Source organism: Rousettus aegyptiacus, unplaced genomic scaffold (genome assembly GCF_014176215.1).
Source record: "Rousettus aegyptiacus isolate mRouAeg1 unplaced genomic scaffold, mRouAeg1.p scaffold_m13_p_11, whole genome shotgun sequence".
Lineage (NCBI taxonomy): Eukaryota > Metazoa > Chordata > Mammalia > Chiroptera > Pteropodidae > Rousettus > Rousettus aegyptiacus.
The window spans coordinates 80657629-80675410 of record NW_023416286.1 but is presented as its reverse complement, the minus strand read 5'-3'; the positions used below and the strand labels follow the sequence as shown (position 1 = coordinate 80675410).

At 33.0% G+C, this 17782-nt stretch overlaps 1 long non-coding RNA gene across 1 annotated transcript in view; it reads left to right on the top strand.

Annotated features, from left to right (window-relative positions):
- The window catches only part of LOC107506487, a 114553-nt gene that overhangs the window by 72385 nt on the left and 24386 nt on the right, over positions 1 to 17782 (top strand). The window contains exon 3 of the long non-coding RNA XR_001595941.2: positions 8646 to 8710. This is a non-coding gene — a long non-coding RNA (uncharacterized LOC107506487). The remainder of the gene's footprint in view (positions 1 to 8645; positions 8711 to 17782) is intronic.

The following is a 17782-nucleotide window of genomic DNA, read 5'->3' as shown; positions in this document are numbered from 1 at the left end:
CACATCATCGTAGTGTTATTCCAGTATGATGCATGCCAATATATGTTGTAGTTATCACAAACTTCTATTATGCAAACAGCAATGTTTATTTTCAGTCAGTTTGCTTTTTCCCATCCCTTCTGTTCCTGATTGCCTCAGTTTCCTGTGGATGAGTCAAAGTTCCAAGACCTGAGACATTAAAGCACTATTGTATTTTTTGGTGAATTATCCTCTGATCTCACTCATTTACACAGAGACACATTTTTGCAGTTTTCTTTAGAGATCCATGTATGTCATAGCTGTTTCCTCCTCATCTAGACTGCAAAACATGTCAAGTTCATTGGCTCTTGGAAACTAGTCTTCAGTACTCTTAAGTACATACAAAGCCCACTGGAGCCAGAACAAACTGCTGGCTGCCAAAACACATTTGTGCAGACAATTCACAGACATTTGTCTGTTCTTCTCTTACCATCCTGGTGAAGGAGCACTTGGATACTTGGAGCCTAGAAGGCTCAGTTAGAGGACCCTACTCTTATTTGCCCAGATTGTCTGGGTATTCTAACACCATGCTTTCATGGAGTTAAATAGGAAAAAGGTTCTTTCTTAGCATCTCCTAGCTTTCAGTGGATAATCTGAATGAATGTTTTAATCATTTTCTTTTTCTCAATTCCTAGCATCTATATCTAGTTCAGTTTAGTCCTGACTCTTAATCGATTCCTCTATATCTATTACGTATAAAATTAATGATATTCCTTGACTCTATCTAATCTTGGATTTTGAAATCAACTATTTTGGAGAAGGTTCAGGGGTACACCAGGGGTACATGGTAATATATAGAAAATGACATAGTTTAATATCCCAAGGTATTATTCTACAAGATATATTTTTGAATAGAGCAAAATTATTAGCTATCAAACTGTTTTTAATTATTCTAGTGTATACTTAAATCTTGTTTATAAAAATACACCATTTGAAATTTTAAAAATATAAATTTGACTTTAATATAATAAACAATCATTGTACTTTGGCGTGTGATATGTAAACCTGACAATATCTGATTGTTAAAATCCTCATTGATTTTATTATTACCTGTAGGATATATATGTAACTTTTAAGAAACAGTAAAACCTTTGCTACATTATATTCTACAGAAGTAAATAGTCTACACAATAGCAGTATTTCCTATATGTTGAAATATAAAATATAAAAAATATATGAAGTTTTTATTTTGATTTCATATAAGATAAAAATAATGAAACTATGTACGAAAGTTTATGGAAATGGTTTAAATTAAGTTTTCCTCAGGTTGATGTCTTGTGGGCAAAATCATGCAGAGATTTTAAATTTTTCCCCAAATTGTAAATCCTCAGGAGGAAACTCAGTTTTTAATGGGATCACTGTTGGAACCTAAACTTCTTTAGAGTTTACTAGATGATGGAAGTTTAAGAGACTCACATAGGTGTGCTGCTACTGTAGACTGCTAAATGCAGCATTCTCGAGAAGAAACTGTATCCAGATCTTTATCAGGAGTTCAAGGATGTGATGCTCCTCTAAGTAGGTCTCATGATTCTTCAAAATTAGGTTCTTTTTGTGTCACTGGGATAATGTTAGAGAACTACCATCCTGCATGATAGATGATCTGTATAATCAAGTAAAAAAAAAAAAAAAATGTGCCACTGAGGACCTCAAAATCACCTAGAATGATCTCCTCTTAAAACAGAAATTTTGAAGTTTCATGGAGCTTTAAATCTTAGTAGAGTTTTGTTTAATGAAAACATGTTGCTCATATGATAAAGCTACAAATTTCTATTTAAGAACCTTAACAGAACTTAAATTGGACTGGACATTTTCCAAAGAAATAACTCTTAAAGGTATATATTAGACACATCAAAAGAAGTTTTAAGATCTAAGAAACCCAACCTTAGAAGGTTACTCTTACTAGTATGAAAGTGACGTTTAAACTCTCCTTTACTAACTTTGAATATAAAGGTAAAGAAAATATGATAGGATTTTTAAAAAATTCCATTAGATTATAAATAAAGTTAAAGGACTATTTTAATGTAATTTATTCCAACTTTTGTGAACTTTATCCAAATGTGCATAGAATTTAACTTGCTATGGTAACACATGAACTACGTTTGGAAGACGTAGCACCCTGAAAAGACCAGCACAACTCTTTTTGCATGATTGAAAGTCATACTTACCAAATATTTACTTGCTAAACAGATACTAATTTCTTGGCCCAATATTCAATTTAGAACTATTATATTTGTGTCTCTGAAATATGAAGCAAGGAGGCCACAGTTTCATTTATTAAGCATAAATATCCCAAATCATTTTTTTCTGATTTTGATTTTTAAAATACTGTTTTTAAAGCTTTGTAAGATGATTTGCCGCATCCATGTAATTCAATTCAACAGATATTTATTAAGCGTGACTCACTCCCTCAGTCAGGGCATATAATAAAAAAGATAACTAAAATGGAATGTCCATCCTAAAGTACCTTAGAACAAAGGAAAAAAATCAGGACAAAGCCTCACTTATATTTTTACTAGTATGCACTGGTTTCTTTAAACAGCCAAAGAAAAAGTCACAAGGCTCTTTTCATTTGGGCCTTAACATATCCATTTTTAACATTGCCTTTTTTTTTACATATCCTTTTTAAAAAACATTTTAACATATCCATTTTTAACATATCCTTTTTAAAGAGAAAGCACTATCACACGTTTTTAAGAAAAGTCATTTTATCTTCCATGAGGCTGATTATGGTGTCTCCATACAGTCAAGACAATTCAAAATAAAAATAAAAACAATTAAAAATTTTAAGATCGATGTCAAAGTAACCACGTTTAAAAGAAATAAGAGTCAAGAAACTGAATTGGTGTTTTAGATGGATTGAAAGAAAGAATGTGAATTATAATGTGATCCCCAAGTACAAAAAAATATTCACACAGATCACTTATGTGTATTTATCTTTGAGAACATAAAGCAATTGCAAAAAAATAGTAATTCCCTTCATCTAAATGTTCTCCTCCTCTGTCGTTACTATTATTATCTCTTTGAACTTCACTATCGAAGGCTTATTATATTGTTCTATTACAACCTTTCATTCTATCAGAGTTTACTCTCCTGTGCAAAGCTGTTTCACCAGTGCCATACGTTAGCCCAGTCATTCATTAGGAAGAAATAATAAGAAGAATTTAATAATAATAATACCTACTCCTAAAACAACCAGTGCTTTGTACATACGTTACCTCATGTGATATTCTCAGTTGCCCTGGAAGTAGATAAGTCAAGCTTACTTCTTTTCATTTGAAACATTAGTAAATAAACTCTGGTAATATAGTTTGTGAATTCAGAGTCCCTAATATATTTCCAACTTCTCAGGCTTTTCAAGCCTTTTTTAATAAACAGAGAATCTTCTCTTGCAAATAAGAAAGCTCAGATCTCTCCTGACCAGTTTCTGAGCCAACTGCAATCAATAAGAACAGAAGTTACTCTCATAACTTCAGCCCTTTCTTATTCTGATTTCAGAACAAATATAGTGAACTTTATTTCATTCTTTATCTGATAAGGTTCCTATGCTGGATTATTTTATTGTGCATCTCCTGTTTTATGTGTTTGAAACTGTGATTCATTGGATCTGGTGCCAGATCTGAATAACCTCATTGACCCTGTATTATTAAAGTAATTAACCACCCCCATTCATTCCTTTGGAAACCAACAGCTATCACTGTCTCCTTTACTCACCTTATCTGTGTACTTGCCCACATGCATATCACATTAAGGCATCACTTTCTTTTCTGCTTCTGTAGGACCGGCTACATCTTCATTACCTCTGCCTCACTTCCTCACATTTGGATTTTTTTGTGAGTGTGTGTGGTGGGTGGGAGATTTATTCAAGCAATTCCCTCATTTAAAACCAGGAATTCTTCCCTGAGCCCTAGCTTTTTGTTCTTGTTATTACTTATTCTTTATCCCAGCACTAAATCGTTTCAGTGTGTTTTTTTCTTTTTTATATATTAGCCTACAATAAATATAATTTATAACCTAATAAGCCAGTACAGAAATTCACACACACACACACACACACACACACACACACACACACACACACACACTTTTGTCAAATAATTCTAATCCTTGGAAAATGAATGAGCAAGTGTCAGCATTCTGAATGTTCCATTTTGTTCTGTTGTACCCTACTTGATTCTGTTTTATTCTCGTCTTTTATTTCATCTAAGAAAAAAGAGATGAAAATAAAATAAAATGAATTTCTAGCTTGCCAAATGAGTCATGACCCACAATTTGATAAGACAATGCTGTACCTTGCTAATAATGTTCCACTTAGGAAAACATTTACCCAACGGGTGAAAGCTACTGTTCACCAGGCTGCAAAAGTCTTTGGTCTCACATTTGGAAACTTCCCATCAAGTTTGTATAAATTCCCGTTCCTTCTAGAGGTTAAAAACACCTGAACCACTACCATTTGGTCATAAATTCATAAGCAATTATGAATTTGGTCATAAATTCATGAGAAATTATGATATTATTAAGGAATCTTCTAGCTGCTGCTTTTTTTCTTAAATCTATTTGTAAGATACAAGAGAACAAATAATTTATTTTGTTAATTTATTTCATCCTGTATCTAGACAGTAGCTAGTACATAGTAGACACTCAGGTATTTTTTGAATGAATCAATCAATGAATCAATGTTGTTTGGAAGAAGCCTAGTATATTGTTATTCATTTATCTAATAAGCATCTGATAAATACATTATATATTAATCACTCCAGTTGTTCTTGGTTACATTATACAATTGACTCAAACCATCTCTGTATTTTTATGAATCTCCTGAACTAATAGAAAATATTTTCAAAATGTTTTTGAGAGTTAAGGGACATTAAATGATAGATTAATACCTATCCCTTGCTATATATGGAGCTCATGAAAGTCACATATGTTAATTTTCTCCTTGTCAATCAGTGAGCAAATATTTAGAGAACCTGGAATGTGTCAGACATTTGTTTAGGTCTGAGAGAAAAAATTATAAAAGAAAAATTTCTTACCTTTAAGGAACTCACAGTTTAGCGGGGCAGGTTAGAAATGCAGTACCAACAAAAAGCAAATAAGGTTTTTTAAAAATAAACACTATTAAGAAATAAAACATAGTGAAGGCATGAGGAATGATTTGGGAGGAAGGGTTAGGTTAGAAAGAAGAGAGATTTCTACCTTAGCATAGCTTCTACATTTTTCTAGAAGGCAACAGGAAACAGAGGTATCGCGGAAACTGTTGTAGAAAAAGGCAGAAAGCTACCCTCTTTTCTCTCAGTTCAGGACACGTGCTAGTAATGTTCAAAGTCTGAAGGAGAAAAACAGCTTTCACTATTGCTGACCGTTCACCCTCCATGAAAATAAAAAAAAAAAAAAAATCACATAAATATAAGACAAGAAAAAGAAGAAACAGAACCTTGTCTTTTTAAGTAACCAAGGTTAATACACAGTATTTTGCTGGAAAGGAGGACAGAGTGTTAAATTGAATCCATGTTTAAAGGGAAATGATTGCTATGACATGCATTTCTCATATCAGAGCAATTTAGATAGGAAATAACTAGTAAGCAAACATTCCGTATTACAAATGAAAAAATCCTGAAAGGATTATTGTTGTCTTTTCACTGAACACATCAGCAGGAAAATTATTCAGCCTCAGGCAGAGGAAACAAATATCATCAAGTACAACAGTGTTGTTTGGATCCTTCTCCTCTCCTCAAGGACTGTCATGTTTTCAATACTCATTTCTTTGTATGTCGCCTTTTGGTACAAGTCTTTATGTCTTGTACACACTCAGTCTGCTCATTTTTGATTGCTGCCATTGTGAATTTCTAGAATCTTAAGCATACAAGGACAACTGCTTTTCCTGAAAGAACATTATGATGCAAAAACTAAAAATAAATGAAATTTGAAGACATCTGAAGTAAATTTATATAAGTAAACTGTTTTAAATGTTTACTTTTAAAACTAGATCTTATTTTTGCAGAAGTCAGAAATAGACCATATATAGTATATCTAGCATAGTTTTATGATAATTTCTCAGTAAACACAAACTAAATGGGAAAAAAAAGTAGTAAAACCATTTTATTAAAAAACTCAGCATGAGAAGAAAAACAGAAATATACTCCCTTAAGACATTTCTCACTATTTGCCTTCCCTGCTTCTATGATAGGGTTCCTGACCCTAGAGATTCATTTCCCAAGTTCTCAAGTCATCAGACTACTGACTTTGGAATGGGAGCCTCTGGTGGGACACACAGAAATGGGAGAAAGGAAGAAGCCAGAGTAATTCTTCCCGTTTGTCAGCACTTTTATCACCGTGTCGGTGATATCTCCAGTAGCCTACATCTCCTCTGTGGCTAGACAGGGCTGCCTGAATTCAGCTTTTGCAGAAAAAACTTTTTCCTGAACATAGGAAACATGGCCTCTTTCCTTTTTTATTTTTATTTTTAACATTTTTTATTGGTTTCAAGTATACAGCACATTGATTAGACATTTATATAGTTTATAAAACAATCCCCCTAATTGCTTCTACTCTCTGATTTTTGCCTCTACCCAAAAGAACTTGTGGCTCGCCATCGTTGCCAATACCTGCCTTATATCATTGCCTCATTCTATTGATCAACTTTCCTATTGCTGGTGCAACATATTCTCTTTCTTAAGTTCTCTCTGCTTTAAAATTAAGTGTTTTGTTTTCCTAGTTAATACTTGAAAAATATAATCAATATATTTTATATGTATGTACAATATTAAAATATTATGATATCTATATTAAAATAGTCTTCTCATAAATCTGGTCATAAATACCTATTCCTATATTTTTTCCATTCTCAAATTTTTAAGTTGGACATTTATTCAAATGCTCTATAAATCATTCCGACAATATTATTTCATAGTTCTCATCAGCTATGTGCTGAAGGCTTTCTTATTTCTCTGTAATAGTTACTAGACAAAATGGAATAAATCTATATTGTTCGTCTTTCCAGAACACTCTCCCATTTCATGAAAGCAAACCACTTTTCTCAGTAAGCAAACCTCTTCTTCCCACCTCTTGTTCTTATTGGAATTGCTATTTTTTCCAAGAATTCATCCCCCCCCCCCCACCACCACCAACCGATCCCCCTACCCCTGCCACAAACCCAAGCCAGGCAAAATAAAAAGGAGAAGAAGGAGAAGGAGAGAATCAATTACTTTTTCAATTAGTTTTGGACTTAGGATTGCTCTGACTATGTTAGGTTAGCTATGGTTTCTGCTTTATGGAAAACACTAATCTGCAGTGAAGTGATTCAGAGAGAAGCAGATATGAGAAAAGTAGAATTTAAGATTTTCCTTGCAGTTCTTTTGAAGTCAACCCTGAGTCCTAACCATTCCATTTATTTTTTCTAAACAAATATAAGCATACATATACATGTACATGTATTAATTTAAATAGCTGGATTATTTATTATTTATAAATTATTTTTTATTATTTATAATTATTAGAACATTGTTTATAAATAATTGAGGGATATACTCATAGCCAATATAATCATTTTGATTAAGCTAGGTTGAGTTCATTCTCTGCCATTTACAACCTAAGATGTCTTAATACAAATTTATTTTATTATATTAAATTGCCATGACATACTGTTAAACTTATTTCTCAGAACACATGTTTTGTGTTAAGGTAATGAAGTCTCACATAGAAGTTAAATTATTCTTGTTGTCTAGAATCCATTTTCAAAAGCTTGAATTTCAGACTCCAACCAGAATTAAGAGCAAAACCCACAGGTGGGCTGCAGAGTGGAAATCTGACTCTTCTCAGCCTTGACCATGAATAAGTCAAATGTCTACCCATGTTGGGGCTGAATTTTAAGATGGTATAAAAAGAGCAAGCTTGAGAGAGAAGAGATCAGAAAATATATCAGAGGGGTTGAACCAACTCTCTGAGATACGATATATATATATATATTTCATGGTAATGAGTGGAATAGAATTAGTAATTGCTAGTAATTGCAATTGAATAAGTTGACTGAGAAGAACACAAGAACTCACAATGTGAAATTACACTTTGTGTGTTTTATTTAATGCATTTATTGCTCTCCTGTTCCTCCTTACATAACTGGAATAGCTCCAAGGACAAAATGAAATCTGTTGACAGACACAGCATGGCAGATCAGAACTGGTAGCCAGCAACTTTTGAAATATCTGTTTATATATGTATTAAAAGGAAACTTTAAAATCTAGATGTTCATAGTAGCACTATGAAGCCTTATGTTAATTTCATTTTCTCCAGTTTTTAACTCTTTAAAAAATACCATATCAAAACTATTTTTTGTTGTTGTTGTTGAATGGGACAGTCATGTTTAAAAACATAAAAGTTCTTATTAAGAGAAGTATTGCCCTGGAATAACAGAGAAAAAAGACTTTATTCAAACCCTGTGCTTTTCTTCAACAAATATTTTTTTTTATTATTTTTTACCCTTCCCTAAACACACACACACACACACACACACACACAATTTCTGTTTGTTAACTAAGGTGATAATGTCTTAAAAAATAAAATTTTGGCAAAATAATCAAGCAGATAAATTTGTGTATTTACACTTTGCTTCTCCCACTTCTTTTTCTTGTCAGAACCTTCGAGTGTATGTGCTCTTCCTTCCTCAACTCACCAGCTATTTTCCAATCAATCTAACGGGGTAAGTCGTTACAAAGATTTTCTCACTTCATTTATACTTGTACCTTAAGTGGGAGATTTTTGGCGATTGAATCTTTCTGGAGTCATAGTAAGTAAATGTTTGGTGATGGAATATCTGGCCTTGATCATATGCTGAGACAGGTGGGCATGTGCTCAAAGAGTTCACTGAAGTGAATACTCACTCTACTAAATTGCTAGTCAAATATTGTGAAAGTATGGCTAAGGACTGTAAAATCGCATATTAGAATTTTGCATTCTCTGTACATAAACAGATTAATTGGTCTGTCACTTATCTAACAACAAACATATTTTATTCTTTGAAACAGTGAGTTTATACTTATTAGCTAGTGTTCTTTAGGCTCTTAGAGCCTAGGGTCAATTTGATTCAATAGGACATACAAAGACTTTTTTTTTTTAATGTTCTATGCTTGTTTAAATTTAAATTTCTTTTCACTGACATAAAAAATAAAACAAAGAACTATCTACTTCATAAAATGACAGATCTATGGATAATCGAGGTTGTTGTTTTTTTTTAAATTTAAGATTTAAATTTAAATTTAAATAAAATATTAAGATTAGTCATGAGAACACTGATAAATTTCCTTGATAGGTTTTTAGAAAGTTTTTTTAAATCTCATCAATTTAATCAACATAAAAATATTTTAGTGCATGAATGTGTCTAATAATGATAAATACCGGATTTACCCTAGGAGTGTAAAAAGTGGTGGTGGAATTAGAACCTAATAGAGTGGCCTTAAACTTCATATTCTTTCATACTACTAATAGCTTTTTCATTCTAGAATTGTTCATTCAATAAAATTACACAGGACATAATTTTTCAAAATAGTGCAAAGGAAACCACTACTGATTCTTATGTGTAATGAAAACTTTATTTGTGACCAAATTCCATTTATCTTTAAAATGTTATTCCTTATTCTACCACCTGATAGTAATTACTCACCTATTAGTTCACTGTCGCGGAGATTTTCTCTTCAGACTCTCAGTGACAGCCTGCTGTAGTTAAAATAGCTGGACCATACTGATCTACTCAATTTTATGTAATTTTTAAGATTACTTAACATATTTCTTAAATTATTTGTAGGACTGTTCATATAAATGACTTCACAAATTAAAAATAACCCTTTGTTATACCTCTGGTAACGACTTCTATTTTGGTAATCAGGATCTCCATCATTACAATAGTTACCTATGGTAACTGCCTTCTCTTGGCTCCTGCACAATCATGTGTAGCATTAAGTTAAACACTGTACCTCTTATTACTGTCTTATTACCATAACTCTTAAGACCACACTTTTTTTTCTTTCTTGGAGCTGTTATTTGTTCTAATGGAGGTGTTCTTATCATTGTGACATATCATTGCTTTCATTGGTCTTTACTGCCCATCACTGCCATCTTCAAAGCAAAGTGATTCTATCCTTCTATCCTTGACTATATAAGTGGTACTGTTGTGGTCAAGACTGGCTCCACACTGACCATTAAATCTTATCATTCTAACAGCTCCTATAAATCATTCTGGTTTAGTCCTAAATGCAATGTGATTATAAGTTGTAAGCCTCTGAATTATAGATGTTAACATTTTGTTTTTTTCACTCTCTTTCTATCTGTATTCTGAGTATTGGGATAAAAGGGATATTTCCCAAGGAGAGAGTGTCACTAGAAGGTTTTTTAGCATCCGTTCCATAGGGCATGTGATGATATACTCGGAATGATACACACAATATTTCTGAAAGTCGAATAAAAAAAGCTTGGTTAAAGAGTAAACATTCAAAAATATTCAAAGATAAAAAGTAATGGCAAAATAGTTATTTTACAATGAATGTTAAAAAGTGAGATATACATCAAATACACTAAAATAATGTTTAATATGCCATTCTGTGGGATAAAGTTAACATGTGTTTACAAGAGATGGTATCTACAAAAGAAAGTAAAAGTTCAAGAGAATAACACTGAGTTGTTTTTTTTAGATGAATGGTGAATGATATATTTAAGCAGAAAAAAATAAATTCCAGCTTATAGAATATTGCACATTGACAGAATATAGTCAAACTGTTTACTGAATAAAATAATCTTAATAATGTAATTAAATTCCAATATTTTATGTTTTTAATCATTTAAAGGAATCTAATGTAGTTGGAAATGACAAGGCACATAAGTATTAATAGACATATTAACAAACCCAAATTATACATGGGTTAATTTCCTTTATATTCTATTATTCTTTGCTGCTTTGATTCTAGAAACGTCATTAAATATTTGGCTGTGTGAGAGATAAAATACGAAACATGATAAAGGGGTGTGTTTTCAACATGTAAGAAAGGGGAATGGCTATAAAACATGAAGAAACAACTTAGAGTAAGATACATAGTCTTGAAATTTATAAATTAATGATAAATTCACCGCTTTCAGGTTCCCTTTTCAAGTCTAATGATTATCAGGTGATGAGGGAAGAAACGTCATTGATAGAAGATAATCCAAATCTAAAATACACTAGGAGATAAGAAATGAGCACCTAGGTACTCTAAATAATGTTGGATGTCTTGAGTCAAACACATTAGTTTCTTAGGTACAGTAAAATTTGCCTCAATATCAGTAATCTGCAGTTAATGATCTCTGAAGAACAAAGCTAAAAATAACACTGTCCTGAACGTCATGTCCTATTTCAGGCACATCATGAGAAGGCATGGGTTCTTTTGAAAAGAGAATAATACTGGGGAAAATAGAAGGCAGTGGGAACAGAGGAAAATCAAATATGAAATGCACTGACTCCATAAAAGAAGCCATAGGCATGAATCTACAGAAGCTGAGCAGGACTGTTGAGGACACAGGACATTGTGGATACTATTGATTCATGAATGTCACTTCTCTCAGATGAAAAAGACATTAATGCTGGGAAAGTAGAAGGCAGCAGGAAAAGAGGAAGACCAAATCTGAGATGGACTATTCCATGAATAGGGCCCATAGGGGCTGAGCAGGGCTGTTGAGGACAGGACACTGTGGACGTCACTCATTCATAGAGTCACCAAGAATTAGAGCTGCCTCAAGAGCACATAACACACAGAAAAGGTGTCAATCTGGTTAAATTGTGGGAAATGACAGACACGATTTAAGAAGATTTTATTAAGTAGATGCTTCTGAAAACTTTCGAAAATAAGAAGGGAAGAGGTCTTTGCTAAGAGTCAGAATGAAAGTATAAAGAACAACAAAGATCAAGTCTCAATAAGCACATCTCATTTTCTCTTTTACTTCCGCTCTCATTCCCTCTCTCTCCCCCCCTTTTTCTCTCTTCCTTTCTCTCTCTCTTTCTTCCTTCCTCCCTTCCTTCCTTTCCGTTCCTGCCTTCTTGTCTTCCCTCCCTCCCACTCCTAGACCCCTCTCTTTCTTCTCCTTCTTCCCTCCCTCCCTTCCTCCCTTTCTTCTTTCCTTTTATTCCTCTTTTCTTCCTTCCCTCCCTCCTTCCTTCATTTTTTCTTTTATTCTGTCTTTTTTTTTTTTTTGTATACACTTGTCATGTTAATTTGGGAAATTATATGGCTAAGGTTTCTTAATTTTGCCATTGTTGATTTCTTGAGCCTGACAAATTTTGTTGTGAGGACACTGTCTAGTGTATTATAGGATGCTTAGCAGCTTTCTTAGCTTCAGTTGATGAGGTGCTGGAAAAATCTCTTTCTCCCTTCTTACTCCTAGGGTTATGACAACCCATTTTTTCACTGGAGGGCAAAGTTTCACATGATTGAGAACAATTGCTATAGATATAAGGCATCTAAAAATTTCCTAGGAATTTGAAAGAGTCTTTCATATTACTTGGATAAAATAAACAGATATAAATGGAAGAAATTTAGCATATTCTTATCTGGTTGATTTACTTATTCACAATTGTTTATTGAAAATCTTCTTAGAGTCAGACATAGTATCTGGTGTTGGGATCAAAAACAATGTGACTTAATATATCGATATCAATTTTCAGGAAGTTTTTTATGTCTCTATTTTTGGTCCTGTCGTTTTCAACATTTTACTGATGATCTGGCTGTAGACAAAGATGTTGTGGGTTCCTAAGAAAATTTGGAAGTGTTATTTAAGTGGATTTCCACAGATTGGTCAGCATTTGCTGTGCCAAGAGGAAGGGAAGAAAATCGAGTTGGAGGGTATTTTAGGCTGCATAAATAACATATCTGCAAGTCCTGATAATGGAAATTGCAAGGACTGTAGAAGAACTTTAAAAAAAAAACAAACAAACTTTTTAGTTGGAGACGGAGTGAGGAAAACTGTAGGAGAACATGAATGTATAAAGGTAAAGAATAGCAATGCCATGATGAACTCTGTAAATAGCACTTAGAATGTTTAACTGTATATAAGACAATGAGAAAATATTAAAGGGTATTAAAGAGTGTCTAATAAGAAGACATTTGTTATTTATAACATTAACTCTGTATGCCCTAAAGGAAAAAGATTAAGCTCAGAACATAAAGGACCATCACAGTAACCCAGGTAAGAGGTGACTGTAGCCTTGAGTAGAATGGTAGCAGTGAGTCTGGAGAGAAGTGGAAGGATATGAAACACATTGAAGAAGTAGCAAAAGAAGATGCCATTGTGCAAGAGCCAGGTTTAGCCTCACCTTTTTAAAAAATGACGAGATCTCACAGCTTTGAGAGGTGTTGGAAACGGACAGCTCTTAGCTGATAGCCTACCTGGAAGTTGCCTTCCGGAAGAGAGCCAACCTCATTCAAGGTCACGGCCCACTTCTATAGTCAGCCTGCATCCAATGAAAGGTCAATGCAGAGTTTTACAATTCTGGTACATTTGTTACACACAAATAGTAACTAGAAGATGCCCACTGTGTCAGACACCTGTGACTTTACTTTTAGTTCATGAATATCCTGTAAGCTACATATGACTAATGTGATTAAACTAGTACTCCACGATGAAATATTTGCATATCTCATCGACACTCTATTAAATGAGTAATAATGTTGGATGGAAATTTCTCTGAGAAGTGGTGGCTGTCATTGGTGACAAAAGGTTAGCTAAGGTGTTGACTTTCTTGACTAGGCTTGTGGAGCTTCCTGAGTAACTTTCACAGTTTGGAGTTTTCAAAAATTCTATTTATTCTGCTGCAATGTCAAAATTGTATTGATAGCCAAAATATGCACAAGGTGTCACAGTTTTCACTTGGAAATATTTTATGTGAAAGGCTAAGTGACAGCCAAAACTGAACTGTGCCTTATAGTTGCATTAAAATGAAAATAAATCTCTGCCGATGAATATTGACTCAAAGTTACTTGCTCCTGTCCACATTTGTACCTTTCCCCAGAATGTTTGCTGTATTGTTACTAGAATGACCCAGCCAACTGGCAGGTGTGTGGTGGTATTTTTGACTGGAACCAGTGAATCTCCATGTGTTTCTTCCGCATTGATTTTTTTTTTTTTTAAATCCTTTGTCTGTTCTAAAATGAGTCAAGAAAGGTGAACTTTTAGAGATGAAGCACAGTTCAAGTAGTCCTTACTTTTAAGTTTTCCAATTGCTTCTCATTCAGGAGACATTTATTTAAGAGTGTTCTTGATTATTATTAAATCTGGCAGATTCATCCTGAGTGCCTGCAGTGCACCAGTTTCTTTTGGAAAGCTGGAGGCAGATGCAGAGACTGACGGCTGTACAGAGAATAATATCCGTCTGAAATAGCACTGGGCTTTGACCTTGGCAGTTCGTCTTTAGCTACTTCTAGTATTTATTCAGAATGGGCAGTGACTCATTGGCTCTGTCACTACCTTGGTCATGTTATATTCATTCTAAAGCCTTGATGCTGCAGAGCCTCTTTCTTTAATTCTTATTCATATACCACAAGAGTTCAGACTTGAATACACTTAACCTTCAAAATAAACTTATTTTATAGTTTTTAACATTTATTTGGAAATAATAAATAAGATGGCATTTCTAATTGGAGAGTAATGTTAATATCATCATTTGCTGGACTAGTTTATGTGCGGCTACTTTATGCTGGCTTTTGAAAAGTAACTTAGTAACTTTCCACAAGAAAAATAAAATGTTCTTTTTATTTCTTCTCTCTAGTTTCATTAGAGTAGGCATTTATCTGCATACCTACATACAATGTTAACATCTTTATATACTTTATCAATATGTAAGAGTTATGATATGTATTAAATAACATATGTATACATTTAACTTCATCCATGCCATTGGAATTATTTATGTGAAGGTTTACATAATGGTAAAGTAATAAAATGCAGAGCCTATTTAACATGTTTTTCTTATTCTAATCAAGAATAAGAAATGTATATGTATATATACACACATACATATATGTACACATACACATATATACACATATATAATTTTTGCACTTTATTTACAGGCATGATGATTTATACATGGTGAAATTTATTTTCATTTGTAAAGCATAGTTTTTGAAAAAATACACCATATCCTCTCATTAATTATGATCTAGATTTGGGGAAACAACTGCCAATTTTCATTGAAGAAAAAATAGAGAAATAAACATTTAGCATTGAAAAATTTAGTTCTTTTGTGACTCCAAAATATCTCATATAGTTCGTACAGCATATTTTCTGCAACTATCAAACAAATGAACACAGAAAGAAAACTGTACATTTTATGTAATCATTGTAAAAATATACTTTATTTCCTACAGTAAAAATCTAAACCTTCTTAAATTATATCAGAATGATATCCTTCCAAAAAATTGCCTCTCCAATTTTATACTAAAAGTACAGTTTTAAAAATGGCATCTTAATTAATCATTTTGTGTAGTGAATTCACCATTTTGTATAAAGTACATTTGATTGTTTCTTTTGAATAGTGAGGGAGTAAAATTATGCACTTCCTCTTTCACCTTATCACATGGTTATAATTTTCAGTACTTTATTATTGTTGTTCGTCAATTGAATTAATGAACTGTGAAGTCAGTTACTATTCTGCGTGTATATAAATTATAATTTCTAACTAGATACTTTAAGTCATACAAATCTGGGAAGCATTTTTCACAAATCCTTCAAAAAGAATTAAATAAACAATAGCAACATAAAAGAAAATAAACGCTAATGAATTGGGAGGTGTAGCTATACATGTGAGTCCAACTGAGGTATTGTACTGTGTAAAGCAGCTACAGGCAAATGCTGTTGAAAGTACAGTACTCTGTCAGGGTAAATCTGTCCTCTGGGTCTCCACCGAACATAATTAGTTTCATGTAAAATGACTGGTTTTCACGCTTGTTATATATGAATTTAATATACCAAATAGATAGAATACAAGAAATGATAAGTGGAAAAATTTCAAAAGATTTATATTTCTCCAGTGAGCACAAAAATAGCCTATCCTGCATTCTTCTCAGTTGCTACAAGATGTGTATTACTGTGACTTTTCCCACAAGTGAAGTGATTAACTGTTTTGTGAGGAGCTTTTTACTCCTTAATTTTTTTCTTCTATGGATAAAAAAGAAAAAAAAAAAAACAAAGTGGATACATGATGGGGTTTGTAAAATTAAAGTGTGTGCAAAAATGACACCTCCTTTATATAAAATGTTCGAATTATAAAAATCCTTGAATGATAATTTTGGAAATTCTGATAGGTGCCTTTCAGCTCAGTTCAGTTCATCTAGTTTATTTGTTATTGATAACGTGAATGCAACAAGGAACTTAATTTGATGAATTTGTTCTGCCTGTTAAAATTGCCCATGAACTCATAGTTATTTTTTGCAACTTTTCTTATTATAATGAATTAATAGGTACTTCTACAGTATTTTATCTTTATTTTTTCTTAGTATTAGACACGGATATTTATCTTGTACAGAGTAAGGTTTTTCTACAATAGTTTCCTTCCATTAAAGCTATATTTAAACAAAAGTACTTTACAGCCAGCGACAGCTCATCTAGACTATATATTTGATGGATCAGAGAATTTATAATATGCATACTCAGATCTTATCTCTTTAGAAAATCCTTCTCTGACCACCAGCTCTAACTCACTCACTTGTAGTTTATTGTCAGACTCAGTCACTTGCTACCATATCATTCTGTCTCATAAATAAGATTTAGTATTTGACAACACATCTTCTTTATTTATTTTGTCTTGGTATATTTTCCCCCAGTTTTTCCCCCAACTGCTATCATTCCCACACACTAAAATATCACTGTTATTGCCAAACTGGTTTAGTTCTTTGTCCTTAATACCTAGGGTTTTGCCATGAACCAGTAGGATTCAAGAATATTACTCAAAAATACTTTTAAATATCAACGATAAAAGGAAAATAAATAACACACATTTTAAGCATCAACTATGAGTCTGACAATAAACTACAATCATGTAAGTGTGTGATATGGGTGTAACTGGATCTTAAAATATGTTTTCACGGAGGCATTTTCCAAAATGTGTTGCTGATACCGTGATCCCAAATTTTTCAGTTTAGTATGCAAAAACCAGTTAGATATGAAAGTGTGAAAATTGAGAGAAGAGAGAAACAGACAGAGACAACATATAAACAATGTAGGAAGCATACATTTAAGGTATAAAACTCAGTTGTGGCTTTGACTCCCCTGTGCTCATCTACACAGTATTCTGCAATCGTGTTCTGTGCATTTATAATTTCCAATGCAGCATTTTATTTCTGCACCCCAAATGATTGCTGCCCCAGAAATGATCTTTCCACCAGAAAGATCATTTGGAGTAGTTAAGGCTTAACTCAGTTGCCATAGCTTCTCTAATTGTTTTCTAACCTCACCAAAACAAACAAATAAATAAACCTAATATGCAAGTGTTTCATTAGACATTTAAAGATATATTCATATCTGTTTCCCCTACTTGATTTTAAAGTCCTTCATTTTTAGTGCATACTTTATCAATCTTAGCAGCCTGGTGCAGAAGAGGATAGAGTCATATGCAAGTGTGAGCTGATCTAATCCTGATTCAGTGTGTTTATTTTCTGTGGCTGTGTAACAGATTGCTACAAACTTAGTGGTCTAAAACAACGCCCTTGCATTGTCTCACAGTTCTGCAGATCAACAGTCCTGGCAAAGCTTAGCA